General features: G+C 39.1%; 1 protein-coding gene across 1 annotated transcript in view; it reads right to left on the reverse strand.

Moving 5' to 3' along the window:
* RASA2 (RAS p21 protein activator 2) overlaps positions 1 to 24,865 on the reverse strand; it is a 121,439-nt gene that overhangs the window by 94,530 nt on the left and 2,044 nt on the right. The window lies entirely within an intron of this gene.

Here is a 24,865-nt window from a genome sequence, read left to right on the forward strand (position 1 = left end):
AATTGTAAAAACAGCACAAAAAAGAAAAAAATCTCCTTTGATTCCACCTCCCCCTCATGACATCATTCCATTTCTAGACTCCCTTTCACAGCAAAACTTCTCAAAAGCAAACATCTACAGTCACTGTTTCTAATTCCACACCTTCCATTCATTCTTCCATCCAATCAGCTTTAACTCCATGAGGACAATGAAGCTGCTCTAGGGACGGTCACCAAAGCCTTTCATATTGCCAAACGCAAGGATATTGCTCTGTCCTCATCATACCTGATCTGGCAGCACTGTTTAATAAAGTGAAGGCTAACATCTCTCCTTAAAACTCATTTTTTTCTTGGCTTCGACAACACAGTATTTCTAGCTTTCTTCCTACATCACTGGCCCTCTGCTGACTTCTTTCCCTCCTCACCTCTAAATGTTGCAGTGCCTCAGGGCTCAGTTCTGGGCCACCTCGTCTTCTTTCCCTAAGCAAATTCCTTCAGTATATGGTGTTAATGCCCATGCCTCTCAGAGGCCTGAGGTCATTTCCAGGCCTGATTTCTCCTCCTCAACACTAGACGTGAATATTTAACTGCCTCTTCGAATATCCAGTAGAGTTCTCAAATTTTGTAAGTCCCAAACAAACCATCTGACTTCCTCCCCTAAAACCCAGTTTTCCCCAGTCTACCACCATCTTCCTCTCTTTCTCTCACCTGCTCCCCATACTTCCCACTCCCACATCCAGTCCATCAGTAAATCCAGCAGAACTCCATAATAAATTCCAAATGAAACCACTTCTCCTTGCCTTCATCAGTATAATCCTACAATTCACTCTTCAGCAAGGAGTGTGATCTTTTAAACACAATATTCAGATCAATCACTCCCCTACTCCAATACCATCTGACTTCACCGGGGCTTCCCAGTGGCTCAGAGGGTAAAGAATCCACCAGGAATTCAGGAGACGCAGGTTTGCTCCCTGAATTGGGAAGATCCCCTGGAGGAGGAAACGGCAACCCACACCAGTATTCTTGCCTGAAAAATCTTGTGGACAGGGTCACAAAGAATCAGACTCAGATTCTTCCTGAGCAACTAAACAGAGAACAGAAGTCAATCCATTTCTAAATTCTCTTGGTCTATCCAGCCCCACTCAACTGTCCTCTCTTTGACCTCTTCTCCTCCCACTCTCCCCAGTGTTCACCCTCTTTCCATTCATCAACCATGTCAAACTTGTTCAAGCTTAGGACCTCTGTCTGGAGTCCTCCAACCCATCTTCATATGGCTGTCTCTTCCTCTCATTCAGGTCTCCGCGCAAATGCCACTTCCTCAGAGAAACCCGTCCGTACTATTCTATCTACAATAAATAATCCTGCTGCTGCTGCTGCTGCTGCTGCTGCTGCTGCTGCTGCTGCTGCTGCTAAGTCGCTTCAGTCGTGTCTGACTCGGTGCGATCCCTTAGACGGCAGCCCACCAGGCTCCACCATCCCTGGGATTCTCCAGGCAAGAACACTGGAGTGATTTCCTTCTCCAATGCATGAAAAGTGAAAAGTGAAAGTGAAGTCGCTCAGCCGTCTCCGAGTCTTAGCGACCCCATGGACTGCAGCCTACCAGGTTCCTCCGTCCATGGGATTTTCCTGCTATCTATTGTATTCTATTTCTCTGTTTTCTTGATAGCATTTACAACTATCTGAAACTCTTCATTTTTATATCTGATTCCCTCATTCTTAGGGAGTTCTTAGCTACCTCATTTCAGGATCTCAAATAGTGACTGTCAACTATTGAGAAATATGTGCTGAATGAATATTAAAGAATCAAGTAAGACTAGTTTTGAAGTTCTTGTGAGAAGCGGGTGCTGAAATCAGACACCACTGTACTAAATTAGGAAAAAAGGTGGTAGGCATTAGGGAAAGAGCATTTCCCTGAGAATCATGAAACTAAGCTTTCCGTATTACCTTTGGTACTAAGTGGCCAAATGCCTTCAGATAAACCTGGGAAGAACAAGTTTTCCTGACAAAAGTCTGGGCTGGATAAACTCAGGTCTCTTTCTGCTTACCAACTTTAAAACCAAAGGCCATTTGAACCAATTTATTTTAAAGAAGTCTATCAGAAACTTAAGTACCTGTGAAAAACTCAATACACAAACGATTTTTAATTAAAATTAGAAAAATCAGGGAAAAGTCCCTCAGAGCCATCTGGGAGGTTGTCTCTCCTGCTTAAGTCCTGAGTAAGTCCACTGAATAAAACATACTTCTCAAAAATTAAAAGTAAAATTGAGTAAAATTAGAAAAATCAATGGAGGAGCATCAGTAAGATACTGTTATTTAGTTCATCACTGAGAGATTAGAAAAAAAATCAAGTTACCATGTCACAGAATAAACATATTCATTTCAAGTCAAAATAAAGGAATCTAATCTTTTAAAAGACCCCTAAATTGCCCAAAATGGGTTGGCCTTTACAAATTCACTAGTTTCCTAAAAAGCAAAAATAATGTATACCTGAATTTGTATCCATCCATTCTCCTCTTCCTCAAAAGATTACATGTCTGTCCCTATTATCCACAGCTCATCCCTCGACTGTGTTCTCTCATCCCCGTTTCCTCCCTCTCACTCTAGCACACTGCCCAACAATTTCATTTTCATTATTTTTGACCTTCTCCTTTAAGTCTTTCCTTTTTTGCCTCCCCTCTGTACAATCCGGAGAGTTTGAGGGTTTTTTTTTTTTTTTTAGCAGAAAATCCACCTAGGTCACCATAAAGGGCTTGCAATGTAAACAAATTTGGAATTAAAATCATAATAAACATGCTCCATATCTAATGAGGGAATCTGGAATACTAAATCATTGCCCTTGAACATGTTGCTATTTCATTCACACCGGCGCAACTTGAGAAACTACACTGTATAAATGTACACACATTCCGCCACCCATCTTTGTAAGAAGGAAACGGGATTATTTTCTCTGCAGAATCCAATGAAAGTGACAGTATTAGATATTTACTCGGAATAAGTAAAAATTCAAATTCTACAGAATATATAAAATATAAAATGCGCTCAACATCACTTCATAGAAAAGTTGTCATAATCTTTGAATATCTGTCCCTGCTGTTCAAAATAAAGTAAAATCATCTAATCAATGCTAGATCACCAATCGACCATGCTAATATGTTAAGTCAACTTTCGAGTCTTTAAACTGTACCTCCAAACTACAGCAGTAACTGGCATTAATCAAAATAATTAATTGCCAAATTATTTTAAAAAATCGAAAGTGTAGTAATTAATGTTTAGAGAATTCACAAAAATTATGCTGCACTCCATATATCTCTAAACAAAAAGATTATTTTAACAGCACACTCTTTATATTAAGCTACACACAAAGAAATGAGGAATTGAGAAGATTATACTTGTCCTACATATGATATTTTCATAGGGTCTCACTGGTTCTAGTAAATTATTGTATATAAATAAGTGCATTGGTCGAAAAATAAACAAACAAAAAACTACTGCTCCTTAAAAGGCAAGCGTCTGGAAAACTTATTCTATAATCTCTGCTCCAATTCTTCCCCTCCTACTCACAGCCTGAATCTGCAATTTGGCTTCTGAACCTATTTCTTTACTGTAACTCCCAAGAACACTAATAATATTTGTTGTTGTTTAGTCACTAAATCATGTCCGACTCTTTGCCACTGAGCCACCTGGGAAGCTCTATTAATAATACTGTGTGTGTGGATGTGTGTGTTCAGTCGCTCAGTTGGGTCCAACTCTTTGCGACCCCATGAACTGTAGCCTGCCAGGCTCCTCTGTCCATGGGAGTTCCCAGGCAAGAATACTAGAGTGGGGTGCCATTTCCTTCCCCAGGGGATCTTCTTGACCCAGGGATCGAACCCACAACTCCCACATTGGCAGGCAGATTCTTTACCATGGAGCCACCTCTGTGGTAATGTCAGGAAACTTTGGGCATACACAGACCATTAAATTCATCATACAGGTGGAGAACCAATTTCAGCTATTTTTTAATGTTTCCTTATAAAACAATAAAAATATACTAAAATACAAACACTTATAAGCTTCTCAACATTATTTCATGGTATTACTTGCAATCTTTCTCAATTTATCTGCAGCCTACGTGGTGATGGCTGGCCTTCAGGAAAATCAGGGTCTGTATCTGTGGTAGATATGGTGGGTCAGTATGACTTCCTGTACTGCAGAGACTAGAAAGCTAAAAACTACATTTCCCAGCCTCTCGTGCAGTTAGGGTTGTGGCTGTGATTTAAATTCCACCAATTAGATGCACTCTGGAAATTTGGAGGACAAAAGAGAATGGAGGTGGCATTTAGGTTGCTTCTACTAGTAAGCACTGTCATGGAGATGCCCAGGTTTTCTATAGCAGCACTTGCTGCAGTCCTGGTATCCAGTCACAGGTTTCACAGATATCAGGAAGGACACACAGTATCCATTCTGTCACACAAGTCGTGTGCGTGACAGCAGCAGCATGAGCCAGCAGCAGTGACAACCGTTTACTTGTCGCCGGCTGTTTCCTAACAGTGGCAGATTTCTGATCATGGCACAGGTGACAAGGTTCTAAAGACTAGCAGCTAAAAGTTACAATTTCCTAATTTTTCAGGCACCTTTCTGATTCTAAAAGAGGTGGTAACCCCCTTCATGGCCCCAATGCAATGTGGCTTCTGAATATTGTTTTTGAAAGTTTAAGGGCTTCCCAGATGGTGCCCATGGTAAAGAACCTACTTGCCAATGCAGGAGACGTAAGAGATATGGGTTCAATCCCTGGGTTAGGAAGATCCCCTGGAGAAGGAAATGGCAACCCACTCCACTATTCTTGCTGGAGAGTCCCATGGACAGAGGAGCCTGGCGGGCTACAGTCCTTAGGGTCGCAAAGAGTCAGGACACAACTAAAGCGACTGAGCACTTAAAAGTTTTACTAAAGTCTGTTCCTTCAGTCTTTCCAACAATTCTATGTAAGTCACTTAAAATCTTTTATTAAATCTCTTTCTGCTTACACTAGCTAGAGTTGATTCTGTAACCTAATCCTGACTAGCTTCTTTTCTTATCCTTTCTACCTTTTCTAACAAATCTAAAAATCCCATTTCATATTACTGGTCATCAGAGCTTGGTAAATCTTTCAGCTATTAATAGATGTGACTATCTGGATCAAACATGGACTCAGAAATTATAAAGTAATATTTCACTGACAACGACTTTTGTGTTCCATTAGACAGTGAGTTGAACAGCACAGCACACCCAAAAGGTGAAAGTGTCAACTTGAAAAGGGAGAAGGATAGATCCTGACTCTCTGCATGGTTGTTACTATCTGCTTTCAGAGAACACTTCTGCATTTCCTATTGTAGCATTTAGATGTGGTTTTTAAACAGTATGTACTAACACAAAAATAGAAATATATATCAGTGGAACTGGACAAAAACCCAGAAATAAGCCCATGCACCTACCACCAATTAATCTCTGACAAAGGAGGCAAGACTACCCAATGTTGGAAAGACAGTCTCTTCAACAAATGGTGCTGGGAAAACTGGACAGCCAAATGTAAAAAAGTAAAATTAAATCATTCCTTATCTCTATACAGTTCAGTCGCTCAGTCGTGTCCGACTCCTTGCGACCCCATGAATCGCAGCACGCCAGGCCTCCCTGTCCATCACCAACTCCTGGAGTTCACTCAAGCTCACATCCATAGAATCAGTGATGCCATCCAGCCATCTCATCCTCTGTCATCCCATTCTCCTCCTGCCCCCAATCCCTCCCAGCATCAGAGTCTTTTCCAATGAGTCAACTCTTCCCATGAGGTGGCCAAAGTACTGGAGTTTCAGCTTTAGCATCATTCCTTCCAAAGAACACCAGGGCTGATCTCCTTTAGAATGGACTAGTTGGATTTCTTTGCAGTCCAAGGGACTCTCAACAGTCCTCTCCGACACCACAGTTCAAAAGCATCAATTCTTCAGCGCTCAGCCTTCGTCACAGTCCAACTCTCACATCCATACACGACTACTGGAAAAACCATAGCCCTGACTAGACGGACCTTTGTTGGCAAAGTAATGTCTCTGCTTTTGAATATGCTATCTAGGTTGGTCATAACTTTCTTTCCAAGGAGTAAGCATCTTTTAATTTCATGGCTCCAGTCACCATCTGCAGTGATTCTGGAGCCCCCCAAAAATAAAGTCTGACACTATTTCCACTGTTTCCCCATCTATTTCCCATGAAGTGATGGGACTAGAACAAAAATAAGCTCAAAATGGATTAAAGACCTACACAGACACTATAAAACTCCTTGAGAAAAACATAGGCAGAACACTCTCTGACATAAATCACAGCAATATCTTTTTCAATCCATCTCCCAGAATAATGGAAATAAAAACAAAAATAAACAAATGGGACCTACTTAAGCTCAAAAGCTTTTGCACAGCAAAGGCAACAATAAACAAAGCGAAAAGACATCCCACAGACTGGGAGAAATATGTGCAAAAGATGTGATTGATAAGGAATTAGTCTCCAAAATTTACAAACAGCTTATGATGCTTAACAGTATCAAAACAAACAGCCCACTCAAAAACGGGCAAAAAACCTGGACACATTTCTCCAAAGAGGACATACAAATGGACAATAGGCACATGAAAAGCTGCTCAATATTGCTAGTTATTAGAGAAATGCAAATCAAATATTTGCATTTGATTTGTGCAAATTGGTGTGAGGTATTACCTCACACCAGTCAGAATGGCTATCAGCAAAAAATCCACAAACAATAAATGCTGGAGAGGGTGCGGAGAGAAGGAAACCCTCCTACACTGTTGGTGGGAATGTAAATGACTACAGCCACTATGGAGAACAATATGAGAGGTTCCTTAAAAAAACAAAAATAGAGCTACCATATGTCCATACGCAATCCCACTCCTGGGCATATATCCAGACAAAAGCATGATCCGAAAGGATACACGCATCCCAATGTTCATTCCATCACTGTTTACAACAGTCAAGACATGGAAGCAACCTAAATGTCCATCAACAGAGGACTGGACAAAGAAGATGTGGTACACATATACAGTGGAATATTACTCGTCATTAAAAAGAATGAAAAGTGCCATCTGCAGCAACATGGATGGACCCAGACAGTGTCATACTGAGTGAAGTCAGTCAGAAAGAAAAGGGAAAATATCGTATGACATCCCTTATATTTGGAATAGAAAGAAATTATACAAATGAACTTATTTACAAAACAGAAAGAGACTCACAGACTTAGAAAATGAACTTATGGTTGCCTGGGGAGAAGGGATAACTGGGAGGTTTGAGAAGGTCATGTACACACTGCTATGTTCAAAATGGGGAACCAACAAGGACCTGTTTTATAGCACATGGAACTATACTCAGTATTATGTGCCAGCATGGATGGGAGGGGGCGTTCAGGGTAGAATGGATACATGTATATGTATGTCTCAGCCCCTTTGCTGTTCACCTAAAACTACCACAACACTGTTAATCAGCTATATCCTAATACGAAATAAAAACTTTGAAGACAAATGTGATTTTTAAAACATACTTGATAATACAATATCATGTCTCCATGAATTTGGAACTCTCCAGTTCTCAATATCTGAACCACGTGCACTATTTTGTGTACCTCCATCTTATCCTTAAATCTACACATCCTATTTTCACTCTATTAAGAGTAAAGTGTTCAAGACATTCAATAAATTGCTAAGATACAACACTTGAGCAAGACAGCTGAAGTAATGGAAATAATTTTTACCTGCATTTGAATGAAAGTAGATGTTTTTAGCTTAGTCTTCATTTTAAAAATTTTGTGCATATACAAAGGTAGGAACTTGTCCTATAAAGGCAGATGTATTATTGGCCCCACAGCAAACAGTATAGATCTGATTACATTTAGAAGTGTCGCTATTTCCTTCAACAAAGAATCAATTAACAGGAGGCATATTACTGACAAACAACTGTTCCTCTATGAAGAAAGGAGCCTGGCCTTCAAGCACAACATCTTTTACTCTGTAACAAGACCATTTCTTGTTGAATTCGTAACTGGTACTCTTTAAGAGGGCTTCCCTGGTGGCTCAGTGGTAAAGAACTGGCCTGCTAATGCAGGAGATGACAGTTTGATCCCTGGTCAGGCAGATTCCCTGGAGAAGAAAATGGTTACCCACTCCAGTATTCTTGCCTGGGAAATTCCATGGACAGAAGGAGTTTTGTGGGCTACATTCAGTCCATGGGGTCACAAAAGAGTAGGACATGCTTAGCAACTAAACAACAGCTCTTTAAGAGCTTTTCTAGTCTACATGCCTTACAACGTAATTGTTAACCAAATTAAAACAAAAAAACAAACCTTCTCTCTTAAAGCAAGGGTTTTAGAGATGAACTAATTCTCCACCGGACATTTAAAACTTCTCCCTCACAGATGGGCTGCAAGTATGCCAAGAACACCTTCACGTGACAGACACATCCCTGGTTTTGTCCAACCATAAAATGAAATAGCCGCCTGTCCATTCATGTGATAGTAATTGTCTCCCTGCATCACTGAAATCTTATAACATCAAATACAGAGTATATAATAAAATGGTATATTTAGCTTGGATCCCCGTCCTTCAAACTCTTGCTAGTTCCTGTTTTTAAATATGTTACGTACCACTCCTGCTCAAGCCTTCAGTGGTTCCGCACTACCTACCACTGCCCGCCTTGCAGGATAAAATCTAAAACTCCTCAATCTGGCATAAAAATGCTTCATGATCTGGCACCATCTACTATTTAATCATAGCCCCACAAGTTATGCTCCAGCAGTACTGCACTTTTAGTTCCTTGAAAACACTGTATTCTCTCATGCCTCTGAACGTTTACAATGCTATTTTCACTGCATGGGATGCTCTCACCTGATCTTTTTCCCCACAAAGCTCTGCTTAAGGCATCTCTGTACAATTTTCCCTCAACTCCTACGTAGTCATGTCACCTTTTCCTCTCTTTCCTACTGCAATGTATCTGTACTTCAACTATAAGGATCATATTGTATTGCACCAGTTCTGTTTCATTTAACAAATATTTATTAAGTCCCTACAGGATGCCAGGCACCTTTCTAAATACTGGGAATATAACAATGAATAAAAAATATAGGTCTTTGCCCACATGGAACCACTGTACAATCTAGACAGTGGAAACAAACATCATAAACTCTTACCCAAGTATATAATATTTATTGCCATGGAAGAAAATAAGGTGAAGAGACTTGGGGAGTGCCAGGCCCAGAGGGGAGAGACAGGGAGGACAGCAATGCTATTTTATACAGGGAATCGAGGAACGCCTTTATATGGAGATACTCGAGATATCTGAAAGAGGTCAATGAGGGAATGAGTCATGCAGATACCTAGGGAAAGACAGAAGCAGAAACAATAAAATATGCAAAGGCCCTGACAGCGGATAATTTGGCATAATGAAGGAACAGCAAGGGGGCCAGTATGGCTGTAAAACAATAAACAAGGTAGGAAGGAGGAAACAGTAAGAGATGAGATAGGAGTGGGGAAGGAAGCAGGTTAAATAAGGTCTTGTGGCCAATGGAAAGTCTTAGGCTTTCTTGAATGAGATGGGAAGCTATTGAAGGATTATGGGCAGAAGAATGGCATGATCTAACTTTGTTCTAAAGGATCAGCAGAAGGAAAAGGGTGGAAGCCGGAAGCTGGACAGGAGGCTGTTGTAATAATTTCGATTACAGTTAACTTAGACCAGACAGGCAGTCTTGGCATGCAAAGAAGTGGCCAACTGGTCATATAATTTGAAGATAAAGCCAACAGGATTACTGATATTTGGGATGTGGGTGGGTGTAAGAGGAAAGGGGGTCAAGGATCACTTCTTACAGAGTTTCAGCCAGAGCAGCTGGATGAAGAGAGATGCCACTTCCAGAGCAAAGAGCTCCTTGTTGGGAAAGAGAGGATACTAAGTCTGAGATGCCTTTAAATATCCAAGTGCAGATGTGTAGCAGGCAAGGAAGTGCTGCCTAGAGACAGAACCTGAGAATCATTAGCAAGCACATAGTATTTCTCAAACCATAAGACTATCCACGATTACAAGAACAGTAAATATGGAAAAAAGAGAAGAGATTTGACGACTGAGCCTCAGAGTTCTCCATCATTTTGCGTTAGCAGAGTTAAGAAGGAACCAGCAAATGAGACTGCTGTATGTCTCTTTGCTGAATATAAACTGACCAAACCAATTTTTAGCACCATGCTTAGCTTATAACAGATAATGAAATATCTACTAATGTGTATAACTTTAGCATGAGCAAAGAAGAGGTTCTAACACCACATCACAAATTATAAAAGTGCAAATAAACTTTTTTATGTTTGCTATGAGCTGATCCATGTCAGTTGCTCCAAAGGTTTAAAAAGAAAATGTCTCCTGTATAGTTACCGAAAGCACTAAATTTCAAAATCTCCATAGTGCTGAAACAGAGACATCATACTGAAAATAAACAAAACACTCCTGAGATGCACACATTCATTTACTGAGTGCCTACTAGCATAGTACGGATACATGAGTGCAAGAAACACACAAACACCGTGTCCACACTGAGCTAGTAAGATGGACAGATAAAAAATAAATAAAATGGTATGTTAGTATTAAGAAGGAACAGGTACCACATGAAATGGCAGAGGGAAGGGTGCCAAGGCAGGCTCCACCCACAAGGTAACTTCTGCATAAATATCTGAAGAAAAAGGGAAGCCAAGTAAGCATTTTATAGAACACAGCTTTTAGTCATTGGCAAAAAGTAAACAATTTAAACCAAGAAGATAAACACTACTGGAAATCAAAACTGATAACCTAGATTAACAGAAATAGAAAGATGGCCAACTCTATGTGTACAAGATCAATGATTCTATACAAAGGTCAAAGGGTATAAATCCAGATCCTACCATATAATTTTACCTAGAACTAGAATTCCAAGTATCAAGGTACTGGGAGAGATTCCAGTGTATATGCTTCTGGGCATGAATGCAAGTATGCACATATGTGTTTATGTGTATGTTTTGCAGGGACTATGTGCACCATTTATATCTATAGGTCTGTATGTGTGTTTCTGTGTCCTAGAGGGAGACATTACTGGGATAAGTAAGAATAGAAGACAAATATTTCTCAAGCAGTTGCATGCTCCGAGACAATACTAAACATTTTCTAAAATATCCCATTTGGTTGGTACAACGACCTTTGACATAAGCATTACTCTTAAATTGGAAAAAAAATCATAGTTACACTGACAGTACAGTGAATTGACAAAAATCAAATTCCAAAGCCTAGTCTTTCCATTGCTATTCATGTCTTTCTGAACAGAGAAGTGCCTAGAGGAACAGACAGCTAATCCTTTCTGAAACTATCCTAAGAGATCCTGTAGGATCTCCAATCTATTGCAAAGAATACCTTAAGCACAGAAATAAAAGAGGTTCAGAATGCGAATAACTCCCAAGAGAAACTGCAAAGGGCCTTATCTGCAGTGGGAGGAAAGCTGAATCATAATAATAGTTTCCATTTATCAAATACTTACATTACACACACACACAGATGATGTTTTTTAGGGACTTCACATGTACGTCACTTAATCTTCATAATAACGTCTTCCAAGTAATTTTTTTTTAATAGAGAAATTGGGGACAGAGGGATAACACCGGAGGGGTAAGGCGTAACAGGAACAAGCTCAGGAGGTGGAAACAGGAGGAGCACCTTCAAGAAGAAAGCAGCTAACAGTACAAACTGACTCAAGCAGAGAGATGAAAGGGGAGTAGAAAGGACGCAGCTGTAAAAGGAAGGTGGCACTGCACAGAGCCTGTGATGTCAAGCCAAGGAGTTCTAATCTCATTCAGCAAGCAACAGCGTCACTGCAAGTTTCTGTGCGATCAAATCCATGCTTCAGGAAAATCACTGACAGTTACAGGGCCTAAATTAAGGTAACAAAGGGGCAATGGAGGAAAAAGAAATATGGAAGAGATACTACAGAGGGAAAATCCAGAATTTGCCCAGATTCAGGATATGATGTTCTAATAACTGGAGTATCAACCTAAACAGAGGATTAGAACTTTAGATGGGGGGAAGATATAAAAATATGCAAACATCATTTATGTACTCAACCAAAAAATGGAGTGAAGGAATCAAATGTACACTTAAAAACATAAGTTTCGGTGTACACAAGCTTAGAAAAAACACTATTATACCATCTAGTTATAGATACAATTTTTTTTCTTTTTGGCCACACCATGCTGGATATGAGATCTTAGTTCCCCAACCAGGAATCAAACCTGTGCCTCCTGCAGTGGAAGCACAGAGTCCTAATCACTGGACTGCAGGGATGTCTCAAGACAATCCTATGTAATGTTAACATACAAGGTCTTTCAATTTTCATATAAAGTTTAATTTTAACTTTACCAGTAAGACAAAAGTTGAAAATAATTCTGAAAACATCTACAGTACTGGCATAGTACAGCAGATTAAATTCATTTTGGAGACAGGAGTTTCAGTGTTAGTTTTGTACTTAATACTCTGCATGTCCTAGGCTCAACCTCCTGTGTAAAAAGAAGTCATTATAACGCTTCAAGGGCTACCGTGGCCATCAGCAGAGGTAAGTGAAGTGAAGTGAAAGTCGCTAAGTCGTGTCCAACTCCTTGTGACCCCATGGACTATACAGTCCATGGAATTCTCCAGGCCAGAATACTGAAATGGGAAGCCATTCCTTTCTCCAGGGGATCTTCCCAACCCAGGGATTGATCCCAGGCCTCCTGCACTGCAGGTGGATTCTTTACCAGCTAAGCCACCGGGGAAGCCCAGCTCAGGTAAAGCACTTACCATAATGCCTAGAACAAAATAAACACTCAGTAAACAGTAACTAGCAGTGCCCTTCCCTGGTTACAGATTCCTAAGAAATAGCATCTGTACACAATTCCCTTCACTCAAGCTATTAGGTCTGACCAAAGATTACCTGTAATTTAACAACTGGACACACCAGAGGAGCTTATTTTTTTAATGAAACTTTTATTTCAGAAATAATACATTTCTACTGGAAGAAACTGATGCAAAAACACCTGGCCTTTCTGTATCTCAGGCTCCAAATCTCTAAAATGAGATGCCTGAACTCTTTCAGATGGAGGGGGAGGGCAAAAATTGGGGGTCAGCCAGCCAGAGATTTGGCTTGTACAGTGTTAGGAAAAATGTAGCCAACATCTAGAACTGGAAGAGTTAATAATAAATAAATCCACATTTCTGGTTTCTCTTTAACAATCAAGAGTCCTGGCAATGAGGTTCTGAATGGAAACTGTAGACAGATACGCTTGAAATCCTAACAATCCCCACCTGGCTTTCCTTCACTATGCCTGGTGGTCTCTGTAGACCAGAGTTTGCAACTCCTTAACTAGTTAATCTTCTAAGTTCCCCTAACTTTAAGATCCTGAAAAGTTGTAAAAAGAGCACATGGCAACACTGATTTCAAATGTTTTTAGATATTGCTACCCTTGACCAGTTTAGCCTGATAAACACTACAAGAACTAGATATACATTTATATTAATTGTTCATCAAGAAAATTATGAACATAAACTTTACCAATTATTACTTCTACTCACGTTAAAGTCAGCACTTAACTGAGCAAAATGTGCCAGGCAGTACGCCAAGTCATCCAATCTTTTCATAACCACTCTGTAAGATCAGAAAAACTACTACTTCCAATTTATACAAAAGGAAGCTGAAGCTCAGAGAGGTTAGGTGATTACTAGAAAAGCAGCAGAAAATTCATGCTTTCAACATGCTACATTTTCATTTACCATTCAACCAATTTCTATGTACCTAATCTAATAAATATTTTCTACAGAATAAAGAAATCTGAGACAAGAGCTCTCTCATTCATTTCTCTTTACAGCTTTCCAAGGAGAACAGAAGAGAAAAACTGCCAAAAAAGACCTTTCGAATGAATGGTTTCACAGTCACCCTCTTCAGAGTATGTCAGACTGCCCCAGGTGTACAGTAACCAACAAGGAGGTGGGGTGCCCAAGAACTGTTGCTGTTGTTTCGTTGCTAAGCCACGTCCAACTCTTGCAGCCCCATCGACTGTAGCCTGCCAGGCCCCTCTGTCCATGGGATTCTCTAGGCAAGAACACTGGATGGATTGCCATTTCCTTCTCCAGGGGATATTCCCAACCTTGGGATTGAACCCAAGTCTCCTGCATTGGCAGGTGGATTTTTTACGACTGAGCCACCTTGGAAGCTCACCTAAGAACTACTGAAGAGAGACAAATATTACATAGCTATTACTTCCCTCATCTTTAGTTGTCACTTTAAAAGCACGACTGAAGAGATAGACATTTATACTTGTGATATTATTCACGCAGAGAATGAGTCACAAATAGGCATATGGAGACTGCTGGAATATCTAGTAAGCAGGGCTTTCCAGTGTATAAAATTAACATGATCAGAGAACTGGATTGTCAAGCAGCTTTTCTCACTCTCAGTAAATGAAAAATTACTTAAAAAAAAAAGTCATCTGAGATTCTATAATCCTATTCGACTGGCAACCTTAAAAAATCAACACATTACATAATTATTATCAGAAATCTGATTTGACCTAAGAATGGCCGTTATGATATTAACCTGGGACCTGGAAGTTAAATAAACAGAGAATAATAAAGTGTCACGAACACTGCACTCCTGCTCCATCATGGAAATAAGGTACTGTGCAATTACTAGGAAAATACAAACAAGGTAACAGCACTGAGCAAGCGCTTGAGTGGGCAAAAGACTCCCAGAATCCAGCACAGTTCAGGTGGTGAGCCAAGAACTGCTTGGTGGTTTTAATACCTGAACAATTCTTGACAAGGCAGAAAGCCAAGGTTAAAGCATGAATTCCATGGCAACTCCTCAAAATGTCCTAGTAGGCAAGATGCAGCTCTTCGGTGTGAAAATCTACAGAATGTAATTATAGAGTGTTTTACACAAGTCATGTGCATAATAATTATCATACAGTTATCTATATTGCTATCATATTAATCACCTCTGACTGAAGCTCAGTTTAGAACAAACTACTGTACATGAAAAGACAAGTTTCGCAAGGTACTGCCAGGAAATGTCCATGGGTTATAGAGAGACGTCACCAAGTTGCAGGCAGGATCTTCCTGTGGTTTGCCTTGCCCACTTCTGGTTTCAGTTGTGAACGTGTGCTGATCCCAAAGCTTCTCACAGCCTCCTTCTCGAGTAGCAGCCCAAACTCTGAAGCACATATGGTAGAAAGCTCTCCTAGGATAGACCAGTGGTCCCTATGGCGACATGAATCTTTAGAGGCTTTTGAGCTGACCAAGAGAGTCTCCTATGGCAAGTAAAGCAAAGGCCATAACCAGATGGCGGCAGAACTAAGGGCTACTTGGACAAGTCATACATACATGGGATAAGGCTACTATTTCTAGTAACAGCATCCAAGAAGCTAAAATGGGATTCAGTTGTGACCTAGTGATTTAAAAAAAAAAAAAAAGATATAAAGAAGTTGCACCACAGGTGCATGTATGTGAGTGTTGTGTTCTACGAGAACAATTAACATGCAGAAACTCACATGAGCACAGTCAAGCCAATGGAAGAGTAACATTTTTTTGTGATCCTCAAAAAAGAACTAAATATAAATTTTTATAGCATTTCAACATTTTAATTTTATTGACTATCCATTACTTTAGACAGAAACTAATCTAGGGATAATTATCAACTTCTTGACAAAAGAAATGTACTCATCAGCTCTTCCCAATATGCCATGACAGGCAACCTGACAGAGAAAAAGACAGGGACTTTGATGTCTTAAATACCTTCTGAATACCTGGCTCTGCCCCACTGAGCCCTAAGCAAATAACCTTTCTGTGTGCTCCTTTGCTAAAACTGGAATTAAGCACAAATTTCTTCATGAAATTGAATTAATGAAACAATTTACAAAATATCCTGGAAAGTGCCTGGAAAAGAGTAAATAATAAATATTAGTCCATTTTCCCATCCACTAAGAAAATTTTTTTATAAAGTAAAACTGTCCAAATTCAAAATGAAAAGGTTCTGTAACACACACACATGTTAAAGTATTTTAAGGGATTGGAATTATTGTCTTTACTACATTCCTCTGAAACACTGAATTTTTTAAAAGTCAACTTTCTGAATGCAAACAACTGTTGAAAACAGGCAGAGCAAATAGGAATTCACTATATTATTCTTACAGTTTTGTGGGTGTGAAGTTGTATCAGTTACCAAAAAACTTCAGAGAAAAATTATCTTTATGTGCACTCAAAATATTATCCAACCTAACTCTTGAGAGTCCCTTGGACTGCAAGGAGATCCACCAGTCCATTCTTAAGAAGATCAGCCCTGGGTGTTCTTTGGAAGGAATGATGCTAAAGCTGAAACTCCAGTACTTTGGCCACCTCATGGGAAGAGTTGACTCATTGGAAATGACTCTGACGCTGGGAGGGATTGGAGGCAGGAGAAGAAGGGGACGACAGAGAATGAGATGGCTGGATGGCATCACTGACTCGATGGACGTGAGTCTGAGTGAACTCCGGGAGTTGGTGATGGACAGGGAGGCGTGGCGTGCTGCAGTCCATGGGGTCGCAAAGAGTCGGACATGACTGAGCGACTGAACTCAACTGACTGAACCTTTGGTTACTGTTTTTGCAGACAGAATACTCTGCACCAGTTAAAGAAAGAGAGGCTCTTACAGCATAAGATTAATACTAAATCAAATTCATTTATACAAAGTCATTTTTTGATAACATAGCTTATACATAGATACACTTCCTAGAAAAGTAAATCATTATAAGGCCAATTCCCTTTGTCCACTACTAACAACCAATGGTGTTCATCTTTTCAAACATCTTTCTGTCCTTTTTACCATATACATATAAAGAAGATAAGATACATATAACTATACATATCACCCTAATGACAGGCTTCTTTTTCCCACAATAATACTTCTTGAAGTTCTTTCCTTTCACACTATAGATACATCTCATTCTTTTTAGCTGTTATAAAATATGTATATGAATATACTATTTAGTCATTTTTCTACTGATGGACACTTAAGTTGCCTCTGTTTTGTCTTACCAACTAGGTAACAATAAACATCTTTGTATACACCTCTTCTGCAAATGTGTAAGTGTTTCTGTAGGGCAGATATGCAGAAGTAGAAACATATAGGGTGTGCTGTGCTGTGTAGACTTAGTCGCTCAGTCATGTCTAACTCTTTGTGAATCCACAGACTGTAGCCCTCCATGTTCCTCTGTCCATGGGGATTCTCCAGGCAATAATACTGGTGTGGGTTGCATGCCCTCCTCCAGAGGGTGGGAGGAGGATCAAACCCAGGTCTCCTGCATTGCAGGTGGATTCTTTACCATCTAAGCCACCAGGGAAGCCCAAGAATACTGGAGTGGGTAGCCTATCCCTTCTCCAGTGGATATTCCTGACCCAGGAATCAACCAGGGTCTCCTGCATTGCAGGCAGATTCTTTACCAGCTGAGCTACCAGGGAAGCCCAATACATATTTAAATTTTTAACCGGTATTGGAAAAATGCTCTCCAACATTGCTTTCCAATTTAAACTCAAGCAACAGTGAAGAAAGTACCTGTTTTCTTAAACTTTCACCAAATACTGAAATTAATGAGCTTTTGTTTTTTTTCACAAACTGATGACTTTTTAAAGTTTTATTTCCCTGATTAATTTTTGTTAAACCTTTCCAGTATTTTCTTGTGTTTATGGCCTTTTGTATCTTTTCTGTGGAATGCCTATTTATATCCTTTATTTTTCTAATGGCCTTTTCCTTTTAAAAATTTGGATGAACTTTTTATACATTCTGGATATGAACAAATAGGGAGTATAGATAGTAGGTTAAGAGGAACAGAACCAGTCCGCCCAGGGCTCACTAGCTGACAGATCTTGGCAAGTTACTTAGTTTAGCTATTCCATGCCTCAGTTTCCTCATCTGTAAAAATGGGGATAATAACTGTACTTACAGTCACCATGAGGGTTAAGTTAGTTGAAATACTTAAAGTGCTTTAAAACAGTGCTTGGTCATTATGTAGTGGCTGACCTAGAGGGATGTTGTGGGGAGGGAGGTGGGAGGGGGGTTCATGTTTGGGAACGGATGTACACCCGTGGTGGATTCATGTCAATGTATGGCAAAACCAATACAGTAAAGTAAAATAAAGTAAAAATAATAATTAAAAAAAAAAAAAAAAAGACAAAACCAAAGAAAATTTTCAATTTGACACATCACTTGGGTATCATGGTAGATTATTTCACAAAAAAAATATCAACTATCCATCTATTTCAAATTTACATACTTTGCCACTCCTCTCATCAGGAGGTGGATTCCATTTCTCCACCCCTGAATCTGAGATATCCCTGTAACTTACTTTGACCAACAGAATGTGGTGTGACAACATGGCAGGCCTTAGGAGGCTTTGTAAAAAGAAAAAAAAAAAATAAAGAAAAAAAAAATAAATAAAACTGCTTGGCACACAGGTTAAGTGTTATATAAGAGTTTTCTCTTTGTCTGTAGAATCTGCTGCAAATATCTACTCCCAATCTATTGTTTACGTTTTAGTTCCTGTTTATAGTAAGTCTTCACTTACTTTTCCTCAAACAGTTCTTTTTCCATCTCTATTCTAATATCAGAAATTATTTAAGTAGACGAAACCAACAAGACCCCCCTTATTGTATGTCACAACCAACTTCTCCTCAAGAATACAAGCAGACATCAGCCAAGACATCTAAATTTTTAAAAATCTTTCCACTAAAAAAAATTAACTTCCTTACTAGCATAATTCCCACAAATTAGTAAGAAGACTGATAATTCCGCAGGAAAAAAGGCAAACCAAATCAACACCAAAAAATGGAAATAAAAATGACTCTTAAAAATACGAAGAGATTCTCAACTTTGTTTTAGAAGTCCAAATGAAAACTAAAAATTAGCGTTCCTTTTCATGTAACAGACAAGTAAAGATCAAGCAGTTTTAAAATACACACTATGGGGGTATAAAGAAATAGGCATTCCTACATTGCTGATGGGAGCAAAAATTGTTAGTTTCTATGAAAAGCAATTTGGCACTGTCTTTTCAAAATAAAAATGCACATACCACTCAATTCACCAACTTAATATCTAGGAATTTATCCTATAGACATATGAAATCATATTAAAAATAACATACCTATTTATTTATTAATAAACTTATATATTTTTAAAAAATATTTAAAATAACAATTATTTATTCAGTAAAGTTTGTAATAGCAAAGATCAGAAAAAATATAAATGTCCATCAATAGGGGACTGGCTATATTAACTGTGGTGTATTGAGATGATGAACTGTTATGCAGCTGTTAAAAAAACGAGGTAGTTTCCCTCATCTCCACCCCTTCTCCCGTGTGTGTGTATGTGTGAGATATATATATATATCTCACATATATGTGGGGCTTCCCAGGTGACTCAGTGGTAAAGAACTTGGCTTGCTAACGTAGAAGACATACGAGACGCCGGTTCCATTCCTGGGTTGGGAAGATCTGCTAGAGCAGAAATTCTTACAGTATTCTTGTCTGGGAAATCTCAAGTTCAGAGGAGCATGGCAGGCTACAGTCCATGGGTCACAGAGTGGGGCAGGACTGAACACACAGGCAAAGCAAATCATATATATGTACACACATATATATACACACACACATTTATTTGTGAAAAATCTTCAGATTACCATTAAGTATAAAAAAGCAAGATGCAAACCATGTGTATATTTTTCTGTGATGTGTACATTGGTGAGAGAGAGATACTAATACTCGTACATTTAAGTGTAAGTGCCTAAATAAACTCTGTATGGATCCACAAGAAACTGGTAACGCTTGCTTCCGGGAAGGGAATGGCTAGAGGATAAAAGAAGTGAAAAGAGTTAACTTTTTAATGTATACCATTACTTACCTTTTGAATACGGTACCAAGTATTTGTACTATCTAATCAAATAAAAGGAAGACATTTAAAAACAATCAATTGAAAACCTCCCTGTGCTCACACTGACATTTCTACTGGTATCTTTTAAACGGTCACACACAGCAGGTTGCTATCATTCAGGTAGTGGGTGGCTAGTCTGTTCAATGGGTAAAAGCAGAGGGTCACCATTCTAGCTGCCCACCTCTGCAGAATGTTTTAAACCTACAGATGTCCAAGCACCACCCAGAGATTCTGAGTTAGTAGGTCTGGAGTAAAGCCTGCGCATCAGAATTTTTTTAAGTTCACAGGTGACACTGATGGACAGTCACATCTGAAAACAACTGAGTTCAGAGCATGATACAAACAGGTAAACATCCAGGCTCAACTCTACTTAAATTACAAACACAGTTTCACTGTTAACCCTAACCACTTCACGTGGTTCTTAAAAAGGAACAGATGAGAATGTGTAGATGGTTCAGTGAAAATCTGTACTACTTCTGGATATTATCATTAGACAGGCAGTGTCATCTTCATCCACTAAACACAGTACTTTTGCAACATTCATACTAATGAGTTCATCCTATGTAGCATTTTAGCAAAAACTGATGGCAGTGGACTAACACCCAGCAGTCCATTAATGGAGTTTTTGAGTGTCAACTTCTTCATTTGTAAAGCTAGAGGACTGAACAAGATATGTTCTCTACTTCCCCCACCTAACCTTCTATAATTCTCTAAGAATACAGGTGTCTAAAAGAAACTATCACTTTAGGATAAACTAGTAAGAACCTTTTTTCATCTCATGGGCTTAGGCCCATTTCATAGTCTAGTAGGCTAGGGTCCTCAAAGAAACTCAGATATGCATTGAGTACTGCTGAATAAAGTTAACAGTCATAGAAAAAAAAAAATTGTTAGGATTCAAACAATCTTATCTAGTAAATCTTAAATAAGTTTTTAAAAATACTAAATATCATACACAGTAAGTATACTAAATACATTTAAGCACTAAAATAAAAGCACCTGATGTGCTATCTTAAACTAAATGGTTCAAGTTAAAACACAACAATCAAAGACTCAGTGCTGGAAGGGACGTGAAAGACCACATCCAGCCCTCTCATTCTGCAAGTAAGAAAACAGAAGCTTAGCAAAGTTAAAGAATTTGCCCAAAGTCATTCTGTCATTAATGATATTCTTAGAACTAAGTTCACAGTAACAAATTTACTGAGTACTGTACACTGATGTTTGCATGAGTTGTACTAGTATAACCTTATAAAGTGTAATTATTTTAGCTAGGGATTTTTGGTGACAATGACATACAAAACTAAAGATTATCACAGAAATTTCTTAATATACATAAAAGTTTCTTAATTTATATTAACTGATTACAACAAAACTGTTAGCAGCTCTCAAAAGCACAAAGAATTTCATTAGTATAGCAGGTAAAACATAATCTGCTATTATAGTCAAATAATTTCATAAAGCACATTAACAAGAAATAGGATTAGCATCGACGATTAAAGGATAAAGCAATAGTTTTATTTTAGCTACATTAGTTCCACAGTCTCTCAACAGTCTATTCAAAGAGTCCTAAGTTAAAAAAGAAAAATTCTATGAACTCATTGAGGTTTACCTCCTGTCTTCCTCAGAGCAAATGATTAGCAGACTGCTCTGTGAACTTTTACAAAGAACCCTTTTCTCTCATTTCTATCCATCTGAAAGATGGATTCTTCCTCCATCGTAAATAACTCATCATCTCATTTTAAATTTCTGACAATAATGAGTTCTTGGCATGAACAAACCCTTTTTAACCTCTTTCTACTAACTTATTAAATAACTCATCTCATTTCAAATATCTGATAATAAATTCTCAGCATGAATAAACTCTTTTTAATCTCTCCTCAATTCTATTGCATGGTCAATAAATTGTCTTAGGTTTGTATTTTATTACCAAAAAAATTAAACCTGCCATGTAAAAACATCTAATGTGTAAAGTAGGATTATAAGATTTTTCTGTTACAGGGTCAGGACCAATTAGTAACAATATTCAAGGAATACAGTCAGGTAACAATATTCAATCCCCTAATAACAAGCAATCTGAGCATTTAGAAAAATTTAATTCTTTTCCTAATGAGGTAACTTGGGCAACAGTTCAAACCTAAGGTCACCTGGCACTGTGATTTTGAAAGGGATGAACTTCCTGCCATAGGCCCATGTAGTTTTCTTTTAATAACTTTCTAGTTTGCTTAGCTGTAAAATTTACAGAACACTTTCATGTCTAGCATGTATCTAAAATCTCCCTCAGGATAATATAGAGAAGTAAGGCATTTTCTAAAGGCCAATTTTGTTCTAGGCACCATGCTGACACCTGGATAGTTTAAAAAAAAAGAGAACATGAACAAGAATGAATTCTACCTTGGAAGAATTCACAGTCTAATGGAGGAAATAAATGATTTCTATAAAATGTGCTGTAATAAGGAAATCAACAACAAACTGTGATCCCCCAACAGTACAAAGGCCTAACACAGTCTCTCCAGGAATGAAGGTAGCAGTGCTCCCCCAAAAGGCTCTGGCTAGGAGATCACACGGAGAAAGCTTCTGAAGGATGAACATGGGTTCCCTGACATAAATATGGGGTGGAGGAAAGGGAAGGCACTCCCGAGCAGAGGGAACAACAAGTAAAAATGCCTAGTGATGAGGAATTTATTTCCATTTTAAAGATGACAAAGGTAAGTGAGCTGCCTAAAGTCACATGAATAACAACTAACAATGTATGAAACAGAATTCAGGACTCTTGATTTTAATCAGCTTTGTACATCAGGAAATGCCAGCACATATTGTACCAAAACATAAAATAAACATTAGTTGTTATTTATTACTTTACTCCTTCCTAAGAGATGGTCCAAGTCTGATTCACCTCCTTGGGAGGAGAAAGAGAAATGATCAGAGAAGGGGTTTTATTTAATCCTCAAATCAATCCTGTGAGATAGAGGTGTTTTTATTACCCCCACTTTACACACAAGAATACAGAGATACACAGAGGTTAACAAAAGTCAGAAATTAAGTGCAGAATCAAACCTAGGCAACTCACTTGACCAAGCATCTAAATTCAAGCACTTAACCAGACCCCACACATCCTACTTTGTCAAACAGTCCTAGGTCATGCTTCATCTGAAGATACCAGGGAGAACATGTAAGTTCTGGGACACATCACGGTCCCACAGATCTCATACTGTACCACACATCTCAATATTCACACAGATCCTCACTGGCTCCCTTATCAATCTGGTCTCCCTCGAGCAGGTAAATCCATGCATAAGGCGGTATGGGTTCTTTGAGCAACATTTTTGCAACATGATTTAACTGATGAGAGCAAACTTAACAAAAAGTACTAACCAAAAAGGAGGACATCACACAATAAGAGCATGAAGCCTGAGAGTATAAAGGAGAAAGCCCTAATCCCCATCTTTCACTTATGTATGCTGTTTTTAGAGGGCTGGGGCCAACGTGCTTCTAGAAGTCTAACATACCAGTCACTCACGACACAGGAGTTCAGATGAAAGGATGGAGTCTGGAGTACAACCTTAACTTTCCTGTATCAAAGGTTCATACAACTACTCTAGGACATCCAACAACCAAACCTGCACGCTGATTATTAATATTTGGAGCTGCCATGGTTTCCTACTGCACTAATATGACCTCAGGCAACTGGGGATCAGCATATAAGCTCAAATACTATAGCACCCTGGATTTGCAAATGCAAGTTGACTGTTGGAGAGTGACCACAAAATGTCATTTCACCTTGAGGAGTATGTGGGAAATGTGAAAATTAAATGGGATATGGGAAAATTAATAAATACTGGAATGAAATCTCTAAAGATCCATGGAATTGTCCAGGCAAGAAAAATGGAGTAGGTTACCATGCCCTCCTCCAGGGGATCTTCCTGACCCAGAGATGGAACCAGCAACTCCTAAATTGCAGGAGCAATTCGCGGGAATTGCTGAGCCACTGGGAAAGCCCCATAAATATATACATACGTATGTATATATGTGTGTGTGTGTATGTGTGTGTGTATATATATAAACCCATTCCTCCTCACTTTATGCTGGCACAATTTGGAGTTGAAGGGTCCAAGTCCAGGAAAAAGGACATTTTCTTTCAGGCGCACTTTCAGACCTATGAATCTCCAATTCCCCAAGTCAGAGACTCTCAATCAGCAGTCTGCAATCTGCCAGCATATCTCCAGGCCAGTGGCTCCAAGGTCTCCTAGCATTGTGAAGAGAGCTGACAAGCTCACCCCCACCCCCAAGCTGCTTAATATCTGCATTGTCAGAACCACTATCATCCCATTTCTGTGACTTTAGCACCTGCTAATAATGACTCTTCCAGCCCCCCAGCCCCCAACCTGCAAAACCCACATGTCAGTTTCAGGGAAACAGAAAACTGCACCTCTTCACAGGTTCTGAAGGTCAACCAAGCAGCTAAAAGGAGGGCAAAGAAAAAAAGAGGGAAATGGAGAGAACCTTCATAAATAAGTATCCTAATACCTTTTTTCTATGCAACAGACATGCCATGACCTGAGCTATAGGCTGAGCAATTCAAAAAGCAAGAAACTGACTTGAGATAACAGATGTAATACTTTAACTATGGCTAAAGAGGTAATAGCATTCTGGGCAATAAGATGTTCAATCTCCAAGTCTGGGGTGTAGAGCTGCTCTCTCCCATAGAAACAAAGTTGTGGTTTTTTATTTGTAGGCTAGAGTTTCACTCACAGTGTTATCATTTACTGTGCTACCTTTGCCATGGAGGAGGTGAGAACGGGATGCCGGGCAGCTAACTCCTGGAAAACGGCCCAACTCTCAACTCCAAGACATGTGTATATGTAGTTCCATGGTATAATCTGCAGCTATATAAATCAGCAAGGC

The sequence above is a fragment of the Budorcas taxicolor genome, chromosome 1 (genome assembly GCF_023091745.1).
Source record: "Budorcas taxicolor isolate Tak-1 chromosome 1, Takin1.1, whole genome shotgun sequence".
NCBI lineage: Eukaryota > Metazoa > Chordata > Mammalia > Artiodactyla > Bovidae > Budorcas > Budorcas taxicolor.